Source organism: Macaca nemestrina, chromosome 10 (assembly GCF_043159975.1).
Source record: "Macaca nemestrina isolate mMacNem1 chromosome 10, mMacNem.hap1, whole genome shotgun sequence".
In the NCBI taxonomy this organism is placed as follows: Eukaryota; Metazoa; Chordata; class Mammalia; order Primates; family Cercopithecidae; genus Macaca; species Macaca nemestrina.
Genome location: NC_092134.1, coordinates 56841967 through 56867298, shown reverse-complemented (window position 1 = coordinate 56867298; position 25332 = coordinate 56841967). Strand labels below are relative to the sequence as shown.

Below are 25332 nucleotides of genomic sequence, written 5' to 3'. Positions count from 1 at the left end.
TTGTTTGCATCTTCTCTGATTTCTTTGAGCAGTGTTTTATAATTCTGACTACATAGATCTTTCACCTCCCTAGTTAGCTATATTCCTAGGTATCTTTTCTCTTTTTGTGGCAATTGTGAATGACACTGCCTTCCTGATGTAGCTCTTGGCTTGGCTGTTTTTGGTGTATAGGAATGCCAGTGATATTTGTACATTGATTTTGCATCCTTAAACTTGGCTGAAGTTGTTTATCAGCTGAAGAAGCTTTTGGGTCAAGGTTACAGGGTTTTCTAGATATAGAATCATGTTGACTGTTAACAAAGATAGTTTGACTTCCGCTCTTCCTATTTGGATTCCCTTTATTTCTTTCTCTTGCCTTCCTTCTCATTGCTCTGGCTAAGACTTCCAATACTATGTTGAAAAGGAGTGGTGAGAGAGGGCATCTTTGTCTTGTTCTGGTTTTCAAGAGGAATGCTTCCAGCTTTTGCCCATTCAATATAATGTTGACTGTGGGTTTGTCACAGATGGCTCTTATTATTTTCAGGAATATTCCTTCAATATCTAGTTTATTGAGAGTTTTTAACATGAATGGGGTGTCAAATCTTACCGAAAGCCTTTTCTGCAACTATTGAAATAATCATGTGGTTTTTGTCTTTAGTTCTGTTTATGTGATGAATCACATTTATTGATTTGCATATATTGAGTCAATCTTGCATCCTGGACTTGAAGCCTTCTCGATGGTGGTGAATTGGCTTTTTGATGTGCTGTTGGATTCAGTTTGTAAGTATATTGCACAGAATTTTTACATCAATGTTCATCAAGGATACTGGCCTGAAGTTTTCTTTTTTGTTGTGTCTCTACTAGGTTTTGCTTACAGGATGATGCTAGCATCGTAGAACGAGCTGGGGAGGCGTCCCTCCTCCTCAATTTTTTTGGAGTAGTTTCAGTAAGAATAATACCAACTCTTCTTTGTACATCTGGTAGAATTCAGCTGTGAATCCATCAGGTTCTGGGCTTTTTATCGTTGGTAGGCTATTTATTACTGACTGAATTTTGGAGCTTGTTATGGGTCTATTCAGGGAATCAATTTCTTCCTGGTTCAGTCTTGGGAGGGTGTATGTGTCCAGAAACTTATCCATCTCTTCTAGGTTTTCTAGTTTGTGTGCATAGAGGTATTCATAGTAATTTCTGGTGGTTATTTTTATCTCTGTGGGGTCAGTGGTAACATTCTTTTTCATCATTTCTAATTGTGTTTATTTGGATATTCTCTCTTTCCTTATTAGTCTAGCTAGTGACTTATTTTATTAATTTTTTCAAAAAACCAACTCCTGGACTCATTCATCTTTTGAAGGGTTTTTGTGTCTCAATTTCCTTCAGTTTAGCTCTGATTTTGGTTATTTTTGTCTTCTGCTAGCTTTGGGGTTGATTTGTTTTTGCTTCTCTAATTTTTTCAATTGTAGTGTTAAGTTGTTAATTTGATATCTTTCTAACTTTTCAATGTGGGCATTTAGTGCTATGAATTTTCCTCTTGACACTGGCTTAGCTGCGTCCCAGAGATTCTTATATGTTGTACTTTTGTTCTCATCAGTTTCAAAGAACTTACTGCTTTTCGCCTTAATTTCATTACCTACCCAGGAAGTCATTCAGTAGCATGCTGTTTAATTTCCATGTAATTGCATGGTTTTGAGAATTTTCTTAGTCTTGACTTCTATTTGTATTGCACTGTGGTCCAAGAGTGTGTTTGGTATGATTTTGGTTCATTTGCATTTGCTGAGGATTGTTTTATATCCAATTATGTGATTGCTTTTGGAGTACGTTCCATGTGGAGATGAGAAGAATGTACATTCTGTTGTTTTAAGGTGCAAAGTTCTATAGAGGCCTATCAGATCCATTTGATCTAATGTTGAGTTCAGGTCCTGAGTATCTTTAATTTTCTGCCTTGATGACTTGTCTAATACTGTCAGTGGAGTGTTGAAGTCTCCCACTATTAATTGTGTGGGAGTTTACATCTTTTTGTAGGTCTCTAAAAACTTGCTTGATAAATCTGGGTGCTCCTGTGTTGGGTGCATATATATTTAGGATAGTTAGGTTTTGCTCGATTGAACCCTTTACTAGTAATGCCCTTCTTTAATTTTTTTTTTTTTAATCTTCGTTGGTTTGAAGTCTGTTTTGTCTGAAATTAGGATTCTAAGCCCTGGGCTTCTTGTTTTATTTATTTATTTATTTATTTATTTGGTTTTCTGTTTGTTTGGCAGATTCTCCTCCATCCCTTTATTTTGAGCCTATGGGTGTCATTACGTGTGAGGTGAGTCTCTTGAAGATAGCATACCACTGGGTCTTGCTTTTTTATCCAGTTTGTTGCTCTGTGCCTTTTAAGTGGGGCATTAAACCTGTTTAGATTGAAGGTTAGTATTAATATGTGTGGATCTGATCCTGTCATTTTGTTGTTAGCTGGTTATTATGTTGGCTTGTTTCTGTGGTTGTCTTATAGCGTCACTAGTCTGTGTGTTTAAGAGTGTTTTTGAATTAGCTGGTAGTGGTCTTTCCTTTCTATATTGAGTGCTCTTTTCAAGATCTCTCATAAGGCAGGCCTGATGGTTAACGAACACCCTCAACATTTGCTTGTCTGAAAAGGATCTTTTTTTTTTTTTTTTTTTTTTTGAGACAGAGTCTCACTCTTTCATTCAGGCTGGAATGCAGTGGCGTGAACTTGGCTCACTGCAACCTCCACTCCTGGGTTCAAGTGATTCTCCTGCCTCAGCCTCCTGAGTAGCTGGAACTACAGCTGCCTGCCACCACGGCCAGCTAATCTTTTTTTTTTGTTTGTTTGTTTTTTGGTAATTTTAGTAGAGACAGGTTTCACCATATTGGCCAGGCTGGTCTTGAACTCCTGACCTTGTGATCCACCCACCTCAGCCTCCTAAAGTGCTGGGATTACAGGAGTGAGCCAGCTAGAAATGAAACTCTTTGTTGAAGAATTTTTTCTTTAAGAATGTTGTAGGCCCTCCTCAATCTCTTCTGGCTTGTAGGTTTCAGCTGAGAGATCTGCTGTTAGCCTGATGGGGTTGCCTTTGCAGGTGACCTACCTTTAACATTTTTTCTTTCGTTTCAATCTTGGAAAATCTGATGATTATGCATCTTGGGGATGATGTTCTTGTGTAGAGTCTTTCAGGAGTTCTCTGCATTTCCTGAATTTGACTGTTGGCCTCTCTAGCAAAGCTAGGGAAGTTTTCATGGATAATATCCTGAAATATGTTCTCTAAGTCATATGCTTTCTCTCCCTCCCTTTCAAAGATGCCAATGATTCATAGATTTAGTCTCTTTACATAATCCCATACTTCTCGGAGGTTTTGTTCATTTCTTTTTATTCTTTTTTATTTTTGTCTATCTTATTTCAGATAGCCAGTCTTCAAGATCTGAGATTCTTTCCTCAGTATGGTTTATTCTGTTGTTAATACTTGTGATTGCACTGTAAAATTCTTATATTGTGTTATTCAGCTCTGTCAAATTAATTAGGTTCTTTTTTATACCAGCAATTTTGTCCTTCAATTCCTGTATTGTTTTATTGTGATTCTTAGTTTCCTTGGATTGGATTTTTCTGTACACCTGAATCTCAATGATATTCATTCCTATCCATGTTCTGAATTCTACTTCTGTCATTTCAGACAGTTCAGCCTCATTAAGAATTCTTGTTGCAGAAGTGGCACAGTCACTTGCAGGACACTCTGGCCATTTGAGTTACTGGAGTTCTTGTGTTGGTTCTTTCTCATCTCTGCATATGGGTGTTCCTTTAACTGCAGTGTAGATTAAGTAGTCAATAGACTTCTCTTTTGGACATTTTCACAGGGTCAAGGCTTTGTGCAGGATCTTTATTTTATAGAAGCTGATTTCTTGTCTTTGGTTTCAGAGAGGGTACGTCAGAGAGGTATTTTTGGTGTTGAAGTTCTGGGGTGTGATCCAGCAGGTGGCACTTAGGTGTACTGATCAGTTGGCAGACTCTTGCTCAGATGGGTGGCTCCACAATTTCCTCACAATTGCAGTCATGCTCCCTCTCAATGCTCTGAAAGCATAGGTTCCTCCTCCCTTGAGTGTTGGCTGTAGATTGCAGCTTTGTACTCCTGGGCTGCCCAATGCAGTTCTAGGGTGACCTCAGTGTTTATGTTCCTTCCTCAACAAATTCCCTGAGGGGGGGAGGTTCCCCTCCCTCTGTGTCGCTTCTGGGTGGGCCTTCATCCTGTCTTGCTTTTCTCCATTCTCCATGGGTAGAGTTTTTTCCTTGATTAGTCTTGATGCATGTACTTGAATGATTCAACTATTTACTCACCCCTTCCATTCCTCCCTGTGAGAGCCACACATATTAGCTGCTTCTAGTCAGCCATCTTGGTGACCACCCCCAACAATGTGTTTTACAATTAAGAAATATACTTCTAAATAATCTATGGATTGAAGAAGTAATCACAGTGGCAATCAACAAAATCAAAATTTTAGTGAAATGATAATGAAATACTGTAAGAACTGAGGTAAGCAAAGAAAATGCATAGCTATAAAAGACAGGAAAATCAAACAGCTAATCATCCATTTCAAAAAATCTGAAACAGCAGTGGAGAAGTTCAGGACTGCCACCCCAAAATACACTGCTATGGAACATTGATTATTTTGAGCTAAAGGTACTCTGACCTTCCTTTTTCTTCCTGAAAGCAGGAGATGAAACTCTCATGTGAAAAGCGCCCTCCTTGTGCCAGAGGAAAGAAAGACATTTTTAACACCAGTGATGAAAAATCAAGACCAAGAGAAATCTGTATACATAAACCTTAATAAACTAACCTTACCTTCCTAGCTTCTTCTCCACAATTAACTGTTCTAGTCGAAACTCCATATTCTTGTTACATTTTCACAATCTAATGCTCTTTGTCCTTCCTAGTATTATAAATATTCAGCTCTAACTGCTTTTTTGTGTCTTTGTTTTTCTGGCATAGGACAGACGTTATAACCAGAGAAAAGCATATGACCCTAGGAGGGTGGTGGAAAACTTTGCTTCCCTAAAGCAGCAAACCCCAAAAAAGTAAAAGAAAGGAAACAAAGAGTAGTAATAAATGTCAAAGAACACTAAAACACAAAAGAGAAAATGCCAAAAGTTAGTTCTTTGAAAAGAATGCAATTAATGAATACCAAGTGAGATTTAACAAAGAAAAAAACAGATAGCATAAATAACCAATAATATAGTTGATGAAGAAAACATAACAAATCCTCTGACCATTAAAAATATCCTAAAAGCGAATTACAAACAACTCAATACCAATAAACTTGAACATTTACTAGAAAAGTTTTAGTAAAATCCAACTTACTGAGAAATCCTAGAAAAATCCAACTTATGGAAACTTCCACAAGAAACAAAATCAGAATAGTCCTACTGGATACATAATTTAAAACCTTCCAAAGAATAAAATTACTGTCCTAGATTATTATACCTTATTAGTGAATTTTACCCAACAGTGGGTGCAGGGGGGTGGGAGACACATAGAAATTTTTTTTTTTTTTTTTTTGAGACAGAGCCTTGCTCTGTTTCCTAGGCTGGAGTGCAGTGGTGCGATTTCGGGTCACTGCAAGTTCCGTCTCCCGGGTTCACGCCATCCTCCTGCCTCAGCCTCCCGAGTAGCTGGGACTACAGGTGCCTGCCACCACGCCTGGGTAATTTTTTGTATTTTTAGTAGAGACGGGGTTTCACCATGTTAATCAGATGGTCTCCATCTCCTGACCTCATCATGATCCACCTGCCTCAGCCTCCCAAAGTGCTGGGATTACAAGCGTAAGTGAGCCACCGCGCCCAGTCCAGAAATTTGTTTAACTCTTATTTTAAGTTCAGGGGTACATGTGCAGGTTAGTTATACAGGAAAACTCATGTCACAAAGGTTTGTTGTATAGATTATTTTGTCACTCTAGTATTAAGTCTAGTACCCATTACTTATTACTCCTGATCCTCTTCTTCCTCATACCCTCCACCCTCTGGTAGGCCCCAGTGTCTGTTGTTCCCCTCTATGTGTCCATGGACACATAGAAATCTTACACAGATTTTTCTAGGAAAGTGAAAAGTACAGAACATTAACCGAGTAGTATATAACTGTGATATAAAACTAGACAAAGACATTTGAAGACAGAGAAATTATAATTCATTGCTGAAAGTCAAAATCCTAAACAGAATAGATGAAGACCAAATCTGGTAACATATAAAACAGAGCATCATCATATCAGGTTTGGTTTATCCATTCAAAAATATATATATTAATTGATATAACTGAGTACATTTAATAAAGAAGTTTATATGTTCATTGTAATAGACAACGAAAAAACATTTCATACAACTTATACCCACTTATGATAAAAACTCTTAGCAAACTGAATAGGAGGAAATCTCTCTAATCAAAACCTACAGAACACATCACTCAGTGGTGAAATGTTCAAAGTTTTCTCTTTGTGACAAGGTATCCTATTAATATTTCCATTCAACCTCATACAAGAGATCTTAGCCAGTGTGATACAGTAAGAAAAAATAAAAACTATAAGGATTAAAAATGGGGGTGGGAAGCTATCTATATCTACAGATAATGTAATTTTACATAAAATATCCAAAAGGATATGCAGATTATTAGAATTAATAAGTGTGAATAGCAAGATTACTGCATATAAAGGTCAATATACAAAAATCAACCGCATGCATATGCAATGGCTCATGTAATCCCAGCACTTAGGGAAGCAGAGGCAGCAGGACCACTTGAGCCCAGGAGTTTGAGACCAGCCTGGGCAACACAGTGAGAAATCCTTCTCCACAAAAAGAAAAAAAAAAAAAAATCAACAACACTCCTATGTATCAGTGACTGTCAGAAAATGATTTTTAAAAGATAAATTTATAATTACACAAAAAAGTACCAAATACTTAGATATAAATCTAATAGAAATGTGAAAAACTTCTGCAAGACAAAAAGCTATAAAATATTAATTAAAAAATTAAAGTTCTAAATAAATAGAGCAATATACTATGGTCTAGAATGAATTTTTTTATGTCTATTTTTCTCAAATTAATTTATATATTCAGCAAAGTTAAAATCAAAATCTCAACAGACATTTTGGTAACTAGACACATTGATTTTATAATTAAGACATAAATATAAATGTCCAGAGTATCTCTCAATAGATTTTGAAAAAGAAGCATAACATAGGAGGACTTGGTATAAAGCTACAGTAATGAAGACAGTATGATACAGACTAAATATATTCAAATATCAAAAGAACAAAGAGTCTAGAAACAAACCTACAATATGTATGAACACTTGAATTTATGAAGTAGTTAGCATAGACAATGGAAGAAAATAATGCTTTCAATAAACTAAGTCAATTAAGTATCCATATAAAAGGAAAAAAAAACAAAGTTCTACCTCACAGTATACACAGAAACCAAGTCCAGTTGGATTACATATCTAAACGTGAAAGGCAAAACACAACTTTAAAAGGATATAGGAGAATATCCAAATGACCCTGGAGTATGAAATGATTTCTTAAACAGAAAGCACTAACCGTTAAGAACAAAAACTGATAAGGAGATTGACTAATTAAAAGGGACTTCCATTTATCAAAAGACATCATAAAGCCAGTGAAAAAGCAAAAAGCAGTGTGGAAGAGAGTGGCCACAGTTATAACAGAAACAACCAGATTATTTAAAATTCTTACATATCAGTAAGACATATGGTTTGGTTTTGGTTCTGATTTTGACTTGGCTTAAATTGCTTGACGAACAGGTGAGCCTTTAACAACACTTTGGTTTTAGCTTTTATTTTGATTTAGTGTGAATTAGATGAGTGAGTGACCTTTTACCCTTTCCTTCTTGTAGTGTGAATGTTGTTTTGTCTCAAGAGAAAAATAGGTCAGACACAAAGTAAGCCCACTCCGCTAGGAACTGTGTTAAAAAATTTCAAAAAGAAAAAAGGAAAGTCATCAAATTATCAAAACTTACTTTATTAAAGTGCATGTTACAGAACCTTAAGAAATGTTTTGCAGGAAATTATAGAGTTACGTTAATCCCTTAGAGGTGAAGATCTCTGTGTGAATTAGAACTGCCCTCTTTTGGTATAGGATGGCCCACCAAAGGAACTATAGACAAGGAACAAGTGGCCATGTATTTAAGGTGGTGACAGAGGTCGGAGGACAGTCAGCGTACCTAGATTAAATTCCTTTATATTGATTCATGGTTAAATATAGACAAAACCAGCATAAATTTAGCCCTGTTTAACAGCTTATTGCAAAAAAGCCAAAAGTAAAAGTAAGAGCAGCTTCACCAGCAGACACAGAGTTTAAAAAGGGAGTCCCAGAAACAGCAAGAGAAGCCAGTTTTGCAGGAGCCGCCAGAGATAATAGAAATTCTTTCTCCATATGTCCCAGCCTACCCCGCTTTACCGAGGCCAACACCCCCTCAGAAACGAGATTCAGGAGCTAACACACCCCAGGTCTCACCTCGAAGGGGAGGATCAGAGCCTCCAGAGGCCAAGGAAGAAAGTCAACATAGTCAAGTGCGCCGTCTCAGATCTGGTCTTGCTGGAGCTATGCAAATGCCTCTTAGGGAGATGCGAGGACTATATACTGATTCTCAGTAGCCTCAGGGTTAAATGGGGTGTAAAGCCAGAATGCTTTATAGAGTCTCTTATAAAACTGACTTAGGCTTTTGTCAGCTCCTTGAAGCATTCCTGGAATCTTTTTTTATATTACTTGCTTTTTTCTACCAACTCAGCCTCTGCAGAAGTGCTTCTCAGGCTGTGCAGCAATGGCCACGATCAAAGCTGGAGATCTTCGCAGGAAGGAGGAGGAGGAGTTGCTGAAACAGCTGGACGACCTGAAGGTGGAACTGTCCCAGCTACGCGTCGCCAAAGTTACAGGCGGTGCGGCCTCCAAGCTCTCTAAGATAGGAGTCATCCGCAAATCCATCCCCCATGTTCTCACAGTTATTAACCAGACTCAGAAAGAAAACCTCAGGAAATTCTACAAGGGCAAGAAGTACAAGCCCCTGGACCTGCGGCCTAAGAAGACACACGCCATGCGCCACTGGCTCAACAAGCATGAGGAGAACCTGAAGGCCAAGAAGCAGCAGCAGAAGGAGCGGCTGTACCCGCTGCGGCAGTACGCGGTCAAGGCCTGAGTGGCCCATTGTCAATAAAGCACAGCTGGCTGAGGAAAAAAAAAAAAAAGTGCTTCTCGGTACCTCTGCAAACGCTGAAGCTGAGTTGCATTCTCTGGGTGTTTTTTTCCCCTTTTTCCTAGAGTTTAACAGGCTCTTTTCTTTATATAATTTTCCATGCGTAGACTAGTCAGCTGCCAGTGTAACTAGAGCAGGGCTTGTTGTCTCCTCAAGCTTCAGCCGTGCGTAGACTGTTCAGCCTCCGGAGTGACCAGAACAGGGCTGTTGTCCTCACCCAATAGAAAAAGTGAGGAAAAGACTTGAACAGGCTTTTCATAAAAGAGGATACTCACGTGGCCAATAAGCACATAAAACAGCGCTCTGAAACCATAGACGTGCTAGTACAAACCCACGAAAATGACTGAAATTAACAAGACTTACAATACCAAGGTTAGTAAACATAGAAGAAGAATAAAAACTCACACAGTGATGTCTGGGAGTAGCAAGTTAGTACAATCACTTTGGGAAAACAATTTGGCCCACCAGGTCCTACCTCCAACATTGGAGATCACAATGTGGAGGGCACAAACATCTAAATCATATCATTCTGCTGGTGCCACAAATCTCATGTCCTACTCACACTGCAAAATACAATCATCCCTTCCCAATAGTCTCCCAAAGTCTTAAGTCATGTCAACATCAACTCAATCAAAAGTCCAAAGTCTCATCCAAGACTCAAGTCAAATTTCTTCCACCTATGAGCCTGTAAAACCAAAACAAGTAACCTGATACATCAAAACAAGATACATTGGTGGTTCAGGTATTAATCGGCCAAAAGAAAGAGGCAACAGGCCACAAGCAAGTCCAAAACCCAGCAGGGCAGACGTTAAACCTTAAACTCCAATATAATCCTTGACTTCATGTCAGGCAACCTTGTGTGAGGGGTGGGCTCCCAAGGCCTTGGGCAGCTCCACCCCTGTGGCTTTGCAGGGTACAGCTCCGATGGCTGCTCTCACATGTTGGACCTGAGTGCCGGACCTGAGTGCCTGCAGTTTTTCTAGGCTCAGGGTACAAGTTAACAGTAGATCTACCATTCTGGGGTCTGGAGGGTGGTGTACCACTTTCCATAGTTCCACTAGGCAGTGCCCTAGAGGGAACTCTGTGTGGGAACTCCAACCCCACATTTCCCCTCCACACTGCCCTAACAGAGGTTCTCTATGAGGGCTCCACCCCTGAGGCAGGCTTAGCCTGGGCACCCAGGCTTTCTCATACATCCTCTGAAATCTAGGGGGAAGCTGCCAAGCATCCTTCGTACTAGACCTCTTAACACCACGTGGAAGCCACTAAAGCTTATGTCTTGCACCCTCCAGAGAAGCAGCCCAAGCTGTACCTGGGCCCCTTTGAGCCAAGACTGGGGCTGAAGCTGGAGCAGCTAGGATGTGGGAGGAGTGTCCTGATGCTGAGCAGGACAGTGGCACCCTGGGCCAGGTCCCTGAAATCATTCTTCCCTTCTAGGCCTCTGGGCCTGTGATGGGAGAGGCTGCTTCTAAGATCTCTGGAAAAGGCTTTCAAGGTCTTTTTCCCATTGTCTTAGATGTTAGCACTTGGTTCCCTTTTGGTCATGCTAATCACTCTAGCAGGTGATTGCTCCACTGGCTGCTTGGATTCTTTCTCTATCACAGGGCCAAACTCCAAATTTTCCAAATTTTTATGCTCTGCTACCCTTTTAAATAAGTTCCATCTTTAAGTCATTTCTTTGTTCCTGTACTTGATCACAGGCTGTTAGAAGCAGCCAAGCCATGCCTTGAATGCTGAGAAATATTTTCCACCAGATACCCTAAGTCATCACTCTTAAGTTCGACCTTCCACAGAACCCTAGGATTTGGCCACAATGCAGTCAAGCTCTTTGCTAGGGTGCAGAAGGGTGACCTTTACTCCAGTTCCCATCAAGTTCCTCATTTCCATCTGAGAACTCATCAGGCTAGTCTTCACTGTCCATATTTCTATCAGTATTTGGGTCACAACCGTTTATCCAGTCTCTAAGAAATTCCAAACTTTCCGTCGTCGTCTTGTCTTCTTCTGAGCCCACCAAACACTTCCAATCACAGCCCGTTACCCAGTTCCAAAGCTACTTCCACATCTTCAGGTATCTTTACAGCAACGCCCCACTCCTCAGTACCAATTTTTTGTATTAGACTATTCTTGCAGTGCTATAAATACATATCTGAATCTGGGTAATTTATAAAGAAAATATGTTTATTTTGGCTCATGGTTCCGCAGGCCGTACAGGAAGAATGGTGACCACATCTGCTTTTGGTGAGGGCCTCAGGAAGGTTACATCATGGGGAAGGCGAAGCGGAGCAGCATATCACATGGTGAGTAAGGGAACGGGGTTAGAGGGAATGTCTCAGACTCTTTTAAACAACCAAATCTGCATGAACTGAGCAAGAACTCACTCATCACCAAGGAGATGGTGCTAAGCCATTCATGAGGAATCTGCCCCCGAGATCCAATCACTTTCTACCAGACTCCACTTCCAACATTGGGAATCACATTTCAACATGAGATTTGGAGGGTACAAACATCCAAACCATATCAGCACAGAAGGAGCTTATTTAGTAAAACCACCAGAAACAAGAACAGCAGTTTCCCCTCTCACCTACCTCCCACAAACCGTCCTATAAAATATCTCAGAGACCAGAGATTATAACAACTTTGAATAAAAGGCTACAAGACCCAAAATAATGGTAACTTAATTGTTTTGAAAGCTTTGTTATAAATTTGCATAAATACTCTAAATGCCTTTAAGTGAATGAATGAACCTAAAAATGTATATTGATATCACACTAGTTATTTAAAAAAAAAAAAAAAGAAACAAGAGAATATGGATTCCATTTCTTATCTAGTGCAGTTCTTTCTCCCTTTGCACGCAAAGTACTTCTAGTACAGAACTGGTCACACTGTATTTCTAAATATTTATCTATCTGCCTCCCCCTATTAGATCCAAGGCTACATGATGAAAATCAGTTTACACAAATTAATGTGAGCCTGGTATGTGTCAAGCACTACATTACTTTATGGAGAATCAAAGTGTACAACACACACATGATTTATGACCTCCATGGACCTTACATAAGGTTACCAGGATGCTTCTCATAGGAAGTGATGTTTAAGTTGAGACCTAAAGGTTAACTGGCAGTTAGCTAAACAAAGTATGGCAAGAAACACATCCCAAGCAGAGAATACAAGTAAGTCATAAGGTGGGAGGTTGCTCCTATATTCTTTATTTCCACTAGCACTACACATTGCATAGTAAATATATTCCATTAGTGATAATGAGATGATGGGGAAAAGTGTGACAAGATGGAGGAATGAAAGAAAAAAAAAATTAAGTCAATATAGGAGCAGGCCTATTATATCCAAGGTTCTGTGTTTTAGATTGACAATTCACACTTAAATATGCTATTTAATTAGGTCTTTATAAAAATGAAAAATAACCACCAATCAAGGGTCCACCCAGTAGCTGCTTCCCATGACACTCTAAAGTATTGTGGAAGAGAAGCAATTTCAGCAGGTAAAATTTTGACATTCCTCTGCTCTACAAGAAAGTGCTCAAAAGAATAATGTATCAGATAGAAAGAGCAAAGTATTTATTTCCATCACCTTACTTATCCAGCCATTTTCTTCCTAAAAGCACTTCTTGTATTTTAAGAATCCAACAGCAGGGTCCAAATCTTTCTTACACCCACTAACTCATCACTCAGCATAGTGTGAATAATAATACTCTCAACTGTTCAAAACACATACCTTGGGTTTTCACAACAGTCAAAACTCAATTCCTAATTATACAAACATATTGTGACTATAAAGGGACGTAAATAACAAGACTAATGTTTCTCTCTACCAAAATAAGTGTATTAAAAAGTGATGTATGGGCCGGGCGCGGTGGCTCAAGCCTGTAATCCCAGCACTTTGGGAGGCCGAGATGGGCGGATCACAAGGTCAGGAGATCGAGACCATCCTGGCTAACATGGTGAAACCCCGTCTCTACTAAAAATACAAAAAACTAGCCGGGCGAGGTGGCGGGCGCCTGTAGTCCCAGCTACTCGGGAGGCTGAGGCAGGAGAATGGCGTAAACCCGGGAAGCAGAGCTTGCAGTGAGCTGAGATCCAGCCACTGCACTCCAGCCTGGGCGACAGAGCGAGACTCCGTCTCAAAAAAAAAAAAAAAAAAAAAAAGAAAGTGATGTATGCTCTGTGGAGAAACTGGAACTTGTGTGCCCTGCAGGTGGGAATGTAAAATGGTACAGCCACGTGGAAAACAGTATGACGGTTCCTCAAAAGATTAAAGAACAGAATTACTAGATGATCCAGCAATTCCACTTCTAGGTAAGCAAACAAAAGAACTGAAAGTAGAGTCTTGAAGAGATATCTGTACACCCATGTTCACAGCAGAATTATTCATAGTAACTAAAATGTGGAAGCAACCCATAAACAAGTGAATGTATAAGCAAAATGTGGTATATACATACAATGGAATATTGTTCAGCCTTTAAAAGGAAGGAAATTCCGACATATGCTACACCATCAATGGACATTGAGGACATTATGCTAAATGAAATAAGCCAGTCACAAAAAGGCAAATACTCTATGATTCCACTTTTATGATGTCTCTACAATAGCCAAAATTGTAGAGACAGAAAGTAGAATGATGATCGCCAGGGGACAGGAAGAGGGGAGAATGGAGAGTTATTGTTTAATGGACATATAGTTTCAATTCTGCAAGATAAAGAGTTCTGGAAATGGATGATACTGATGTTTGTACAATATAAATATACATAATACCAATGAACTTTACATTGAAGAATGGTTAAGATGATTTAAGATGATTTATTTTACCATAATAAAATAATTGGGAAAAAAAGTAAAATTTTTCTGTCTAGAAATACACAATTAGAGATCAGATTGAGGACATATCAACTTGCCTCAAACACAACAAATTGGTCTGGTGCCATTTAGAATGAAATCAATTATAACGCTGTGATCCCCTTCCATGATGTGCTGGTTATTCACATTGAGTCACTTAAAATTAATGATCTCATCTCATTTGTGAATAAATGAACCTGTCTTTCCTTCTAATAAGTTAATCTTTGAAGTAAACTAGACTACAAGAACAACTCATGAATTAACTAGTTCTAGAACTCAAAGTTTTAAAAGAGAAAAAAGGTGCTTCAATAAAATCCAAAAAATGAAAAAACAAAAAGTCATATGGTACTATGGTTTAGATATGGTTTGTCTACCCCTACCAAATCTCATTTTGAAATTTGATCCCTAGTGGGGTGGTATTGACAGGTGGCCCCAGTGGGAGGCCTTAGGATCATGGGGACAGATTCCTCATGAATATCTTGGTGCCATTCTCTCAGTAGTGAGTTCTCACTCTGGGAAGATGGAATGAGTTCTCAAGGGAATAAGTCAGTTCCCAGTAAAGTGTGTTGCTATAAAGCCAGGACACCCTTTAGGTTTGGTATCTCTTCACATGTGCCTGCTTTCCCTTTGACCTTCTCTGTCATTTCTGATGTGGCACCAAAGCTCTCACCAGAAGCTGAGCAGATGTCAATGCCATGCTTCTGGTACAGCCTGAAGAATAATGAGCTAAACAAACCAAATCTTTTCTCTATAAATCACCAAGCCTCAAGTATTCTTTTATAGCAACACAAAATGAACTAAGACATATAACAGATAGACAAGGTCCTAAGCCAATAGTATTTAAAGTACTAAAATATAGCAAATTCCTATCTTTATTTATTTATTTAGAGGTAAGATGTCACTGCCACCCAGATTGGAGTGCAATGGCATGATCTCAGCTCACCGTGAATGAGCTCAAGTGATCCTCCTACCTCAGCCTCCCAAGTAGCTGCGACTACAAGTGCATACCACCACGCCTGACTAATTTTTGTATTTTTTGTAGGGACGGGGTCTTGCCCTGTTTCCCCGACTAGTCTTTAACTCCTGGGATAAAGTGATCTGTCCGCCTCAGCTTCCCAAAGTGATAGGATTACAGACATGAGCCACCATGCCCAGCCTGGTTCCTATCTAGAATTTCCAGTAAGAAACTGTTATTTCTAGTGTGTTCACCGGTATTATCTGCTCAAAAATTAACCATAAACTTATTTTTATATTTTTTAGAGGAAAACAAAATTTAAAGGGCAGTAGGGAAGGAGAGTTTACTGTTTTGTTCTTTCCACATTTCTAAAGTATTCCTCTTCCCTGAAACCAAGGCTAATGGAAGAATAGGGTGGAGTTCACAGAGAACGTAGCAGCTATCCGTAGAGTCAAAGGGAAAATTTAGGGCCCTTAAACAACAGGTATTTTATAAAAAGCCAATTCCTCACTGCTATGAACTTGAATATTTATGTCATCTCCAGTATTTGTGTCTTCTCCAAGATTCACATGTTGAAATCCTAATCAATCCCCAATGTGATGACATGTGGAGATAGGGCCTTGGGGAGGTAATCATGTCATGAGGGTGGAGCGCTCATGCTGGGATTAGTGCCCTTATAAGAAGAGATACAAAAGAGCTTGTTTCCCCCCTCGGTTTCCACCATGTGAGGACTCAGCAAGATGATAACTGTCTGCAAGCCAGGAAGAGGGCCCTCACTGGAACCTGACCATGCTGGCACCCTGCTCTCAGACTTTCCAACCCCCAGAAACGTAGAAAATAAATGTGTTGTTTAAGCCATCTAGTCTATAGTATTTTGTTACAGCAGCCCAAGCAGACTTAGACATCCATGTACTCACTTCCAAGAAAAAGAAAACTTAAATAGCATTAAAGGCCAATATAACTCTTCATTTAACTCAAAAAAACAAAGAAATCATGAATATGACAAATCTCAATGGCAAAGCATAACTTCACTTTAAAAGACTACCATGACTATAAAACAATATGGAAAACAGATTATACGTTAACTTTTAGAAAATGAAATACAGTATATAAGTACTATGAATTAGAATCATTTAAAGTACATACATAAACAACGAAGAATGGAGGAAAGAGAAAAAATGGCACTAAGGTGAATAAATCCTTTAATATGTTGTTAACAGACTGTTCTCATAATAAACAAAATTGGAGATAAACAAGATATAGGAATAAAAATGTCCACAGGCACCAAACTATAATCCTAAATTAAAAACTGTCTATGAAAGCAATATAATAGCAGGCACAAAAATTTCATAGAAAAACTATGTACAAATTTAAGTCTTCAGAAGATTATAAGTTATTTGTTAGGAGGTGATAATTTCAACTCTGCTGGCCTTTTAGCATCCTATAACTACCGAGAGTACAACTAAAATTTTAACTAGGAAAACCAAGTAAGAGTAGTAAGAGCAATTAAATCTTTTTTAAAATGGCCAGGCCTTTCCCAAATGCTTTCCATACACCATCACTGATCTTCACACAAATCCTGAAAAATGGGTATAATAATTGCAAAGTGCTGCTTTTGTTTTGAAAACACAGAAAGGACAACCAGGTATTATACACTTCCTGATACAAAGTATATACCACTGTGAATTTTTTTTTGGCAAAAAGAAAAAAGAAAAGAAAATCAAACAATTCATATCAAGACTAGAGAAGTAATTACTTTTCTTTTTCTTTTTTTTTTTTTTTTTTTTTTGAGACAGAGTCTTGCTTTGTTGCCCAGGCTGGAGTGTAGTGGTACAATCCTGGCTCACTGCAATCTCCGCTTCCCAGGTTCAAGTGATTCTCCTGCCTCAGCCTCCCAAGTAGCTGGGATTACAGGTGCACACTACCACGCCCAGCTAATTTTTTTATTTTCAGTAGAGACGTGGTTTCATCATGTTGGCCAGACTGGTCTCGAACTCCTGACTTTAGGTGATCTGCCTGCCTTGGCCTCCCAAAGTGCTGGGATTACAAGCGTGAGCCACTGCGCCCAGCCATAATGACAATTTTAAAAAACACATGGTGATTAATTTGCAAACTCCAGGCTGTGGTAAACTACAAAACAACTAGGCTTCTTTAACAAATAAACACAAAGCGGGGTAAAAACCAGGGAAACCTATGGCTTAAAAGATACTTGAGAGGCATACTAACCACTGAGGTGTATAGACCTTGTTTGAATCCTGATACAAATAAATTTTAAAAAATTTCTCAATCAGAATTATTTGAACATATGCTAGATATTTTATGTCATTAAGAAATTTTCCTGATATTTTAGAGGATAATATTTATACAGAGTTTATATATGAAAAAGAGTAAACAGAAAAATATACACATAAAGTAACACAATCTCTGAAAGTCCTTTTAAAAAAGTGAGGAAAAGGAGTATGCGATATTTTTACCAGATATTTATTTGACATGACCATTACTTATGTAATAAGTCAAAGAATGTTCAAAACTAAATGTGAGATTAATTACTGGTGTATGACACAGAATATATGTAATTTGGGGGAAGAGTAATATTCATTATGCATAAATGGTAACACTGTAGATAGACATGCTCCAAACAACTGATAATTGATTTATCTGAACTTTAAAACGTCTACTCTCAAATTGGGGGGAAAAAACTTATGACCACAACAAAATTAACTGCAGATCAAATATTACAAATTTTAACTTCAAATTATTGGAGAGAGGAACTGAAAATTGAATATTTATCTCATACATGAAGAAATAACTTATCTTTGAGGGAGCATAAAAAATAAAAATGTCCCCAAATGTAATAACATTTTAAACATTTACAAAAATAAAAACAAAAGGAAAACTACAAAGGTAAAAACTGTAATGTACAAAGAATCCACTCAATTATGTAAGATATTAAGACTTCATTTATTTCACTGAACTAATATTTTTGAATACCTACTATGTGCCAACCATTGTTCTAGGTGCTTATCCTTGAAGGGAGAGTTACTACAAAGGAGCACAGGGAAGTCTACTGGGGTGCTGGAAATAGTCTACATCTTCACTTGTGGTTACTTGGATATACACATAGGTAAGAGTTGTGGACTTCAGTGTAAGTTGTACATGAAAAGTTCATTTGTGTTGCTTTCCATTTCTGCTAACTGTTCTTATACACACTACTTCAATTTTAATTCACAGAACCTTGAAACAAATTTCTACATAGAGTACTACATTTATTATGACAGACGTTTTAAACAATCCGGGAGGAGAAAACAGATGTATACATTTAAAAAATGTTTCCATTAATAGAAAATAATTGTATCAGTAGGTTCTATTTATTGATATATAGCACAAAAGTATTAATTGAACGCTTTTCAAATGTTTATTTCTCCATCAGCCACATACTTTATGCCGCCAGTTATGAATTTAATGATTTTCTCCCATATCAACATTTCTCAGTAGTCAGTGTACCAAATTCATAACTTTTGCTATGCACTACTAGCACAGTTACTTAATTTTTTTTACTGGCCTTTAACTTTGATTAGCCTCAACTAATAAAATCCATTAATTACTGGCTTAAGCCAAAAGTTGCATATTTTCTAATATATGATATATAACTGTAAAAATTACAAATGTTCATCAATGTACTAAAGTCATTTCATACAACCACACTGTCTTATCCTCATGAAATATACATTCTCAAGTCATTCACTTTTCCGGTGCTGATGTAGCATGAGGAGATACACAAATATTATAGTTGCTATCAGTAAATTTTTTTTTTTTTTTTTTTTTTTTTTTTGAGACAGGGTCTCCCTCTGTCACCCAGGCTAGTGCAGTGGCACAATCTCGGCTCACTGCAACCTCTGCCTCCCGGGTTCCAGCAATTCTCCTGCCTCAGCCTCCCAAGTAGCTGGAATTACAGGCGTGCACCACCATGCCCAGCTAATTTTTGTATTTTTGTAGAGACACGGTTTCACCATGTTGGCCAGGCTGGTCTCAAACTCCTGACCTCAGGTGATCCACTCTCTTGGCCTCCCAAAAGGCTGGGATTACAGGTGCGAGCCACCACACCCGGCCAGTAAATCTCATTTTTAAGTCCATAGCTCTATTGAGAACTAGTTGTGGACCACTTTACATCTCTGGACCTCAGTTTCCTCATAAGTAAAATTATGAGGCTAAAATATCAATTATTGAGACTCCTTAAAATTCTAATATTGTACAATCTAACAGCCAGCAGTTTTACCTTCTATCTATATACTACTGACATAATCACTGAAATGCAAAAGAATAGGTATATGGTACCACCCCAACTTTAAGGTCCATATTAGGATCTGTCTTTAGAGTAATAAATTAAGGAGGGTGGTGGGCTGGGTTTGGGGGTGAGCAACATGAGGCAACTTACAATAATCACAACCAATCAATAAAGTACATTAATTACAGTTTTCTAAGGTTTTTTAACTTCAATTAAAATATTTTTATCCTACCTAAACAGCAGAAATTCAGTTCTTCAAAAGAAAAATCAGTTCAAGTAGGAAACCAAAACAGTATGTTAAATATTTTATTACAATTGAAATACACATATATCTCCAAATCTTTTGATGGAAGGCCTTATCACTGAGTATAAATCTGTCAATTAGAATTACTTATCTTCCTTGCTTAAACCACAGCTATAATACACGGGTCTGAGAGCTCTACGGGTAGTTCTTTAAAGTGAAGCAAAATTTAAAACATTTGTAAAGCCATCAGTTTGGAGAATCCTACATGTTCTAAATACTCTCCTAGCTTTTCTAGTTATCTAAATTATCTTATCCATACCAAGGCAAGCCCAGGGAAATGCCTACAAAAAACAGTGAGTTGCAATACAGAAGAGTCCTGAGCTTAGGAAACCCAAATATTTTATAATGGACAGCAAGAATGACTGCCTTTTCTTTTCCTAAGGAGGAAAATACTTTCATTATCTTCCAAGGCTGCTCACCAGATAAACATTCTTGAAAAGACAGTCTAAAGTAACAGGCAGTCACGGCTTTACTTATAAGATATGCAGAAAGGCAAGAAATCAATAAAGAGTTGTCTTCCAATTGTCTGTTTATCCCTGTCTACTTAACTGCTACCAAATACAAACCCCTGTAGCATTTCGCCTTTTAATATATAAGTATTATTGTTGGCCAGGCATGGTGGCTCACACCTGTAATCCCAGCACTTTGGGAAGCCTAGGCAGGCGGATCACAAGGTCAGGAGTTCGAGCCAGCCTGACCAACATGGTGAAATCCCATCTCTATTAAAAATACAAAAATTAGCTGGGCATGGTGGCGCATGCCTCTAATCTCAGCTACTCAGGATGCTGAGGCAGGAGTATTGCTTGAACCGGGACCCAGGAGGAGGAGGCTACAGTGAGCCAAGATCATGCCACTGCATTCCAGGCTGGGCTACAGAGCGAGACTCCATCTCTTAAAAAAAAGGAGTATTATTAATAACAGAAGATGAAATTATGATTCACAAGCCATTTCTAAGAAACTTCACTCTTGTAAATGACAGTTAGTTGTAATTAGAATTTTTTCTATGTGCTTTCAGACAATGTGAACAATCCTTTTATAAATAAATCATACCTTGTCGAATCCAGTCTTAATAACCAAATGCTTCTGCAATGAAGTTAATCATCACCTGAAACGCTTCAGAAATTAAACGAATCAAGTGAGTACTGTAGAAAGGGTACATCCTAAAAGTAAAAGATAGTTGTCGCATCAACATAGAAAGCCAAAAAAGACAAGGAAGTGTAAAAGAATTTCACACACACACACACACACACACACACACACACACACAACGATATAGCTACAGCTATAGATATAGATAGCTACTAGGGAAGGCTGAGGTGGGACGATCACTTGAGCCCAGAAGACAGAGGTTGCGATGAGCTATAAAGGCACCACTACACTCCAGCCTGGGCAACAGAGGGAGACCTTGTCTCAAAAAAAATAAAAATAAGTAAAGTATAGAAACTTTAAAATTCCATCACATTTTTCACTTCCTCCAACCTCCTCTCAAGCTATAACACAATCTTATGCCAGAATGAACTAAGGAGACCAAAGTCCAAAACAGGGGTAGTGTGGTCTACCTCTGAAAAAGCAGTAAGAAGTTATTATGTCACTACTTCATTTCAATCTTAGGTTTTTTTAACTATGCCAAAGCTAAAATACCATCATGAATTTCAAATGTGAGAAACATTAAGGATTCTAAGCTGTTTCTTATACTAAGGGTTTCTGACTAGGAACAACAATTTTTTAAAGCGTTATGAACTAACAATCAGAAACTGAACTAGGATATTAAGGTGCATACTACAAGGAAAATACAAGACAATGCTGAAGCTTCAGAAAAATAAATTTAAGAAAACTGGAATCCTTGCTATTTTTCCCTTCTTGGGCACTTGTTACTATACCCTTCCAAAAACAAATCAGTTGGGGAGTGGATTTGTAGAAACCTAATCAAAGCTTAGAAGGTATGACAGATTAAGAAACCCAGCTGAAACCTTTTGAGCCTCTAAACCATGAAGCAACTAACCATTTGTATTTGCCTTAGAATAGCAGCGTCATCCCAGCTCTGGATTACCTACCTGCTACTACAAAACAGGAAAAAAAAAAAAAAAAAAATCTTATTTAAGCCACTGTTCATTTGGCTTTCTATTAAAACAGCAGATCTATATCTGAATACATCATTGAAACCCTTTCTGCGAAGAACTGAAGAAGCTGGTGGGGAAGAAGACTCGAGATGAGAATAGGCTCATTATTCAAAGTTCAGCATGGCTAAAGTATAGTAAGCAACGAGGAGAACTATCCGAGATAAGGCTCCAGAGACAGTAGAGTCTGGATTTTATTCACTGTGAAAGAGGAAACCAACGAAAAGCCTGTACAAGGCAGAAACATGATCCACTTTATATTTGAAGACACATTACTAGTCGCTTTAAATGCATTATTATATCATGTAGTCATCATATAAACCCTATAAAGCAAGTAATTTTTCACTATAGCCCCATTTTCAAAATGAAAACACAAAGGCACAGAGTGGTGAAGTAATATGCTGATTGCTCATTCTGCACCATCTCCAAGAGCCTCTATGATTCCTTTAACATGTCAAGCAGATTTCCACATTTTTTTTTCTTTTCTTTTCTTTTTAGACACAGGGTCTCATTCTGTTGCCCAGGCAGGAGTGCGGTGGCAAGATCATAGTTCACTATAATCTCAAACTCTTGGAAACAAGGGATCCTCAGCCTTGCCCAGCCTCCCAAGTAGTAAGAACTATAGGCGTGTGCCACCAGGCCTGGCTAATTTTTTTTTCTTTTTTTGTAGAGAAGTCTCACTATGTTGCCAAGGCTAGTTTTGAACTCCTGGCCTCAAGCAATCCTCCCTCCTCAGTCATCCAAAGTGCTAGGATTACAGCTGTGAGCCACCATACCCAGCCTCCATAAGGTTTTTGTATCTGCTGTTCTTTGCCTAAAACACTCTTCCTTCAGGTTCACTCTCTCACTTCTTCCAGGTTTATTTGTTTAAATGCCATTTTATCAAATAGATCTTCCCTGACCATCCTAGCTACAAATAGCAAAATAGCAACTTGCCTCCTCCCATTCTTTTATTTACCTTCTTACCAACTACTTTTTTCTCCAAGACACTTAACACCTGACACACACATGTGTTTGTCTATATCCCCAAATATAAGTATAGTATATTATATCCCCAAATAGAAGTGCTCTATGATAAGTAGTTTGTTTTGTTCAGTCAGGTATTCCCAATACCTAGAAGAGTGCCTACCACAGTAGGTGCCTATCACAGTAGGTGCTCCTTAAACACTTAAGAATTGCGGGCTGGGCGTGGTGGCTCAAGCCTGTAATCCCAGCACTTTGGGGGGCCGAGACGGGTGGATCACGAGGTCAGGAGATAGAGACCATCCTGGCTAACACGGTAAAACCCCATCTCTACTAAAAAATACAAAAAACTAGCCAGGCGAGGTGGCGGGCGCCTGTAGTCCCAGCTACTCGGGAGGCTGAGGCAGAAGAATGGCGTGAACCCGGGAGGCAGAGCTTGCAGTGAGTTGAGATCCGGCCACTGCACTCCAGCCTGGGCAAGAGAGCCAGACTCCGCCTCAAAAAAAAAAAAAAAAAAAAAAAGAATTGCGGACTGGCAGAGATGAGGAGCTAACTTTATCATCAAGCAAACAGATTCTTTACAGTATAATAAAGCAATAAAGGCATGAAGGCTTAATTCACTTCCCGGAAGACGTAACAAAGGAGTATTAGGCTGAAGATCTTCCACTTCAGAAACAATGTAAATTCTCATCAATGAACTACATAAATGAACCCAACTATATACATAATAAATTGCCATCACTATTATTTTTATTAAATGTTATAGTACCATTGTATTAGTTCATTCTCACACTGCTATAAAGAACTGCCTGAGACTGGGTGATTTATAAAGAAAAGAGTTTGACTCACAGTTCCACAGGGCTGAGGAGGCCTCAGGAAACTTACAATCATGGCTAGGGGCGAAGGGGAAGCAAGGACCTTCTTCACATGGTGGCAGGAGAGAGAAGAGTGAGCAAGAGCAGGGAAAATTGCCTTATAAAACCATCAGAAGTGATTTTTTTTTTTTTTTTTTTGAGACGGAGTCTTGCTCTGTCGCCCAGGCTGGAGTGCAGTGGCTTGATCTCAGCTCACTGCAAGCTCCGCCTCCCGGGTTTACGCCATTCTCCTGCCTCAGCCTCCCGAGTAGCTGGGACAACAGGCGCCCGCCACCTCGCCCGGCTAGTTTTTTGTATTTTTTTTAGTAGAGATGGGGTTTCACCGTGTTAGCCAGGATGGTCTCGATCTCCTGACCTCGTGATCCGCCCGCCTCTGGCCTCCCCAAGTGCTGGGATCACAGGCGTGAGCCACTGCACCCGGCCAGAGTGATTTTTAAAGTCATTGTATCACCTTTTATGACTCAATTAGTATCATAAAACAAGCACAAAGAAAAACAAGTTGTGTTACTTAAGTGACACCATTCTCCTTTTCTTAGCTTCCAAGCAGATCAGCAATCTAAATGTGACTTTCAGTAATTCAATGGTAATAAAGTTTTCCCTCCATCATTCAAGTTAGGTACAACTAGATTATAAAAACTAGTCCCTTCAGACCAATTGCTTGTACATTTCTACAGGCACCTTTTTGGCAAACCCACATGGATTTTAAGAAACGGAGAATAAGGAGAGAGAAAAATATTAATAAGATGTATCAAATTGTGACAATATGTGAAGAGTATTGTGTATACACCAACAGGAAACAATTGAAAGCCTTCAACATGGGTAGGTGGGGGGAGGGATAACTGAATTAACAGGCCATGTAGTAAAACTTAACAAATCCAGTAGTCTTGAAGGTACAGTAATAGTTTAGTTCTGAAGGTATAGTAATTGAGTACTGGGCACTAAAAAAAAAAAAATTCACCAAAAGGCCGGGCGTGGTGGCTCACGCCTGTAATCCCAGCACTTTGGGAGGGCGGGGAGGGCGAGGCAGGCGAATCACGAGGTCAGGAGATAGAGACCATCCTGGCTAACACGGTGAAACCCGTCTCTACTAAATATACAAAAAATTACCCTGGCGTGGTGGCGGGCGCCTGTAGTCCCAGATACTTGGGAGGCTGAGGCAGGAGAATGGCGTGAATCCAGGAGGCGGAGCTTGCAGTGAGCCGAGATGGCACCACTGCACTCCAGCCTGGACGACAAAGAAAGACCCCGCCTCAAAAAAAAAAAAAAAAAGAAAAGAAAAAAAGGCCAAAAAATACACAGAAACTGACAAATCTGTTCCTTAAAAAATTTTTTTTTAAACAAAAATTTTTTGTTGTGGACTGTATCTGAGGCACTATCTTCTCTAAGAAGAGAAAAAAACCGGTGCTCCTTAAGCTGAAATATTTTAATTTCTGATATTCACCCCAATTAAACTAGGTGGTATCAGAAAATGAAAAGCACTTAATATATTTAAGAAAACACCATAGTGAAAAAAAAATCACTAAAAATTATCTATTTTAAGCAGAATTATTTGATGTTGCTTAAACATAGCAAAACTAGATTATTTCACTTTATATTTGTTAAAAATCATAAAATCATCTCCCTTCATCACACACTGAATCTACAAAGTAATTAATAATGAATACAATGAATGCTTATATGTATTATGATCATGGCAAATCTATAAAGGCTGAAAGGCTTGGGTTCAGCCAATGAAGTTAATATTGTATTATAAGATATTTTAAAATGTT

The 25332-nt window shown here is 38.6% G+C and overlaps 1 protein-coding gene and 1 pseudogene across 5 annotated transcripts in view; one reads left to right on the top strand and one right to left on the bottom strand.

The window, feature by feature from the left end:
• LOC105473327 (oxysterol binding protein like 8) overlaps window positions 1-25332 on the bottom strand; it is a 214553-nt gene that overhangs the window by 161830 nt on the left and 27391 nt on the right. The window lies entirely within an intron of this gene.
• Window positions 8789-9188, top strand: LOC139356697 (large ribosomal subunit protein uL29 pseudogene; annotated as a pseudogene).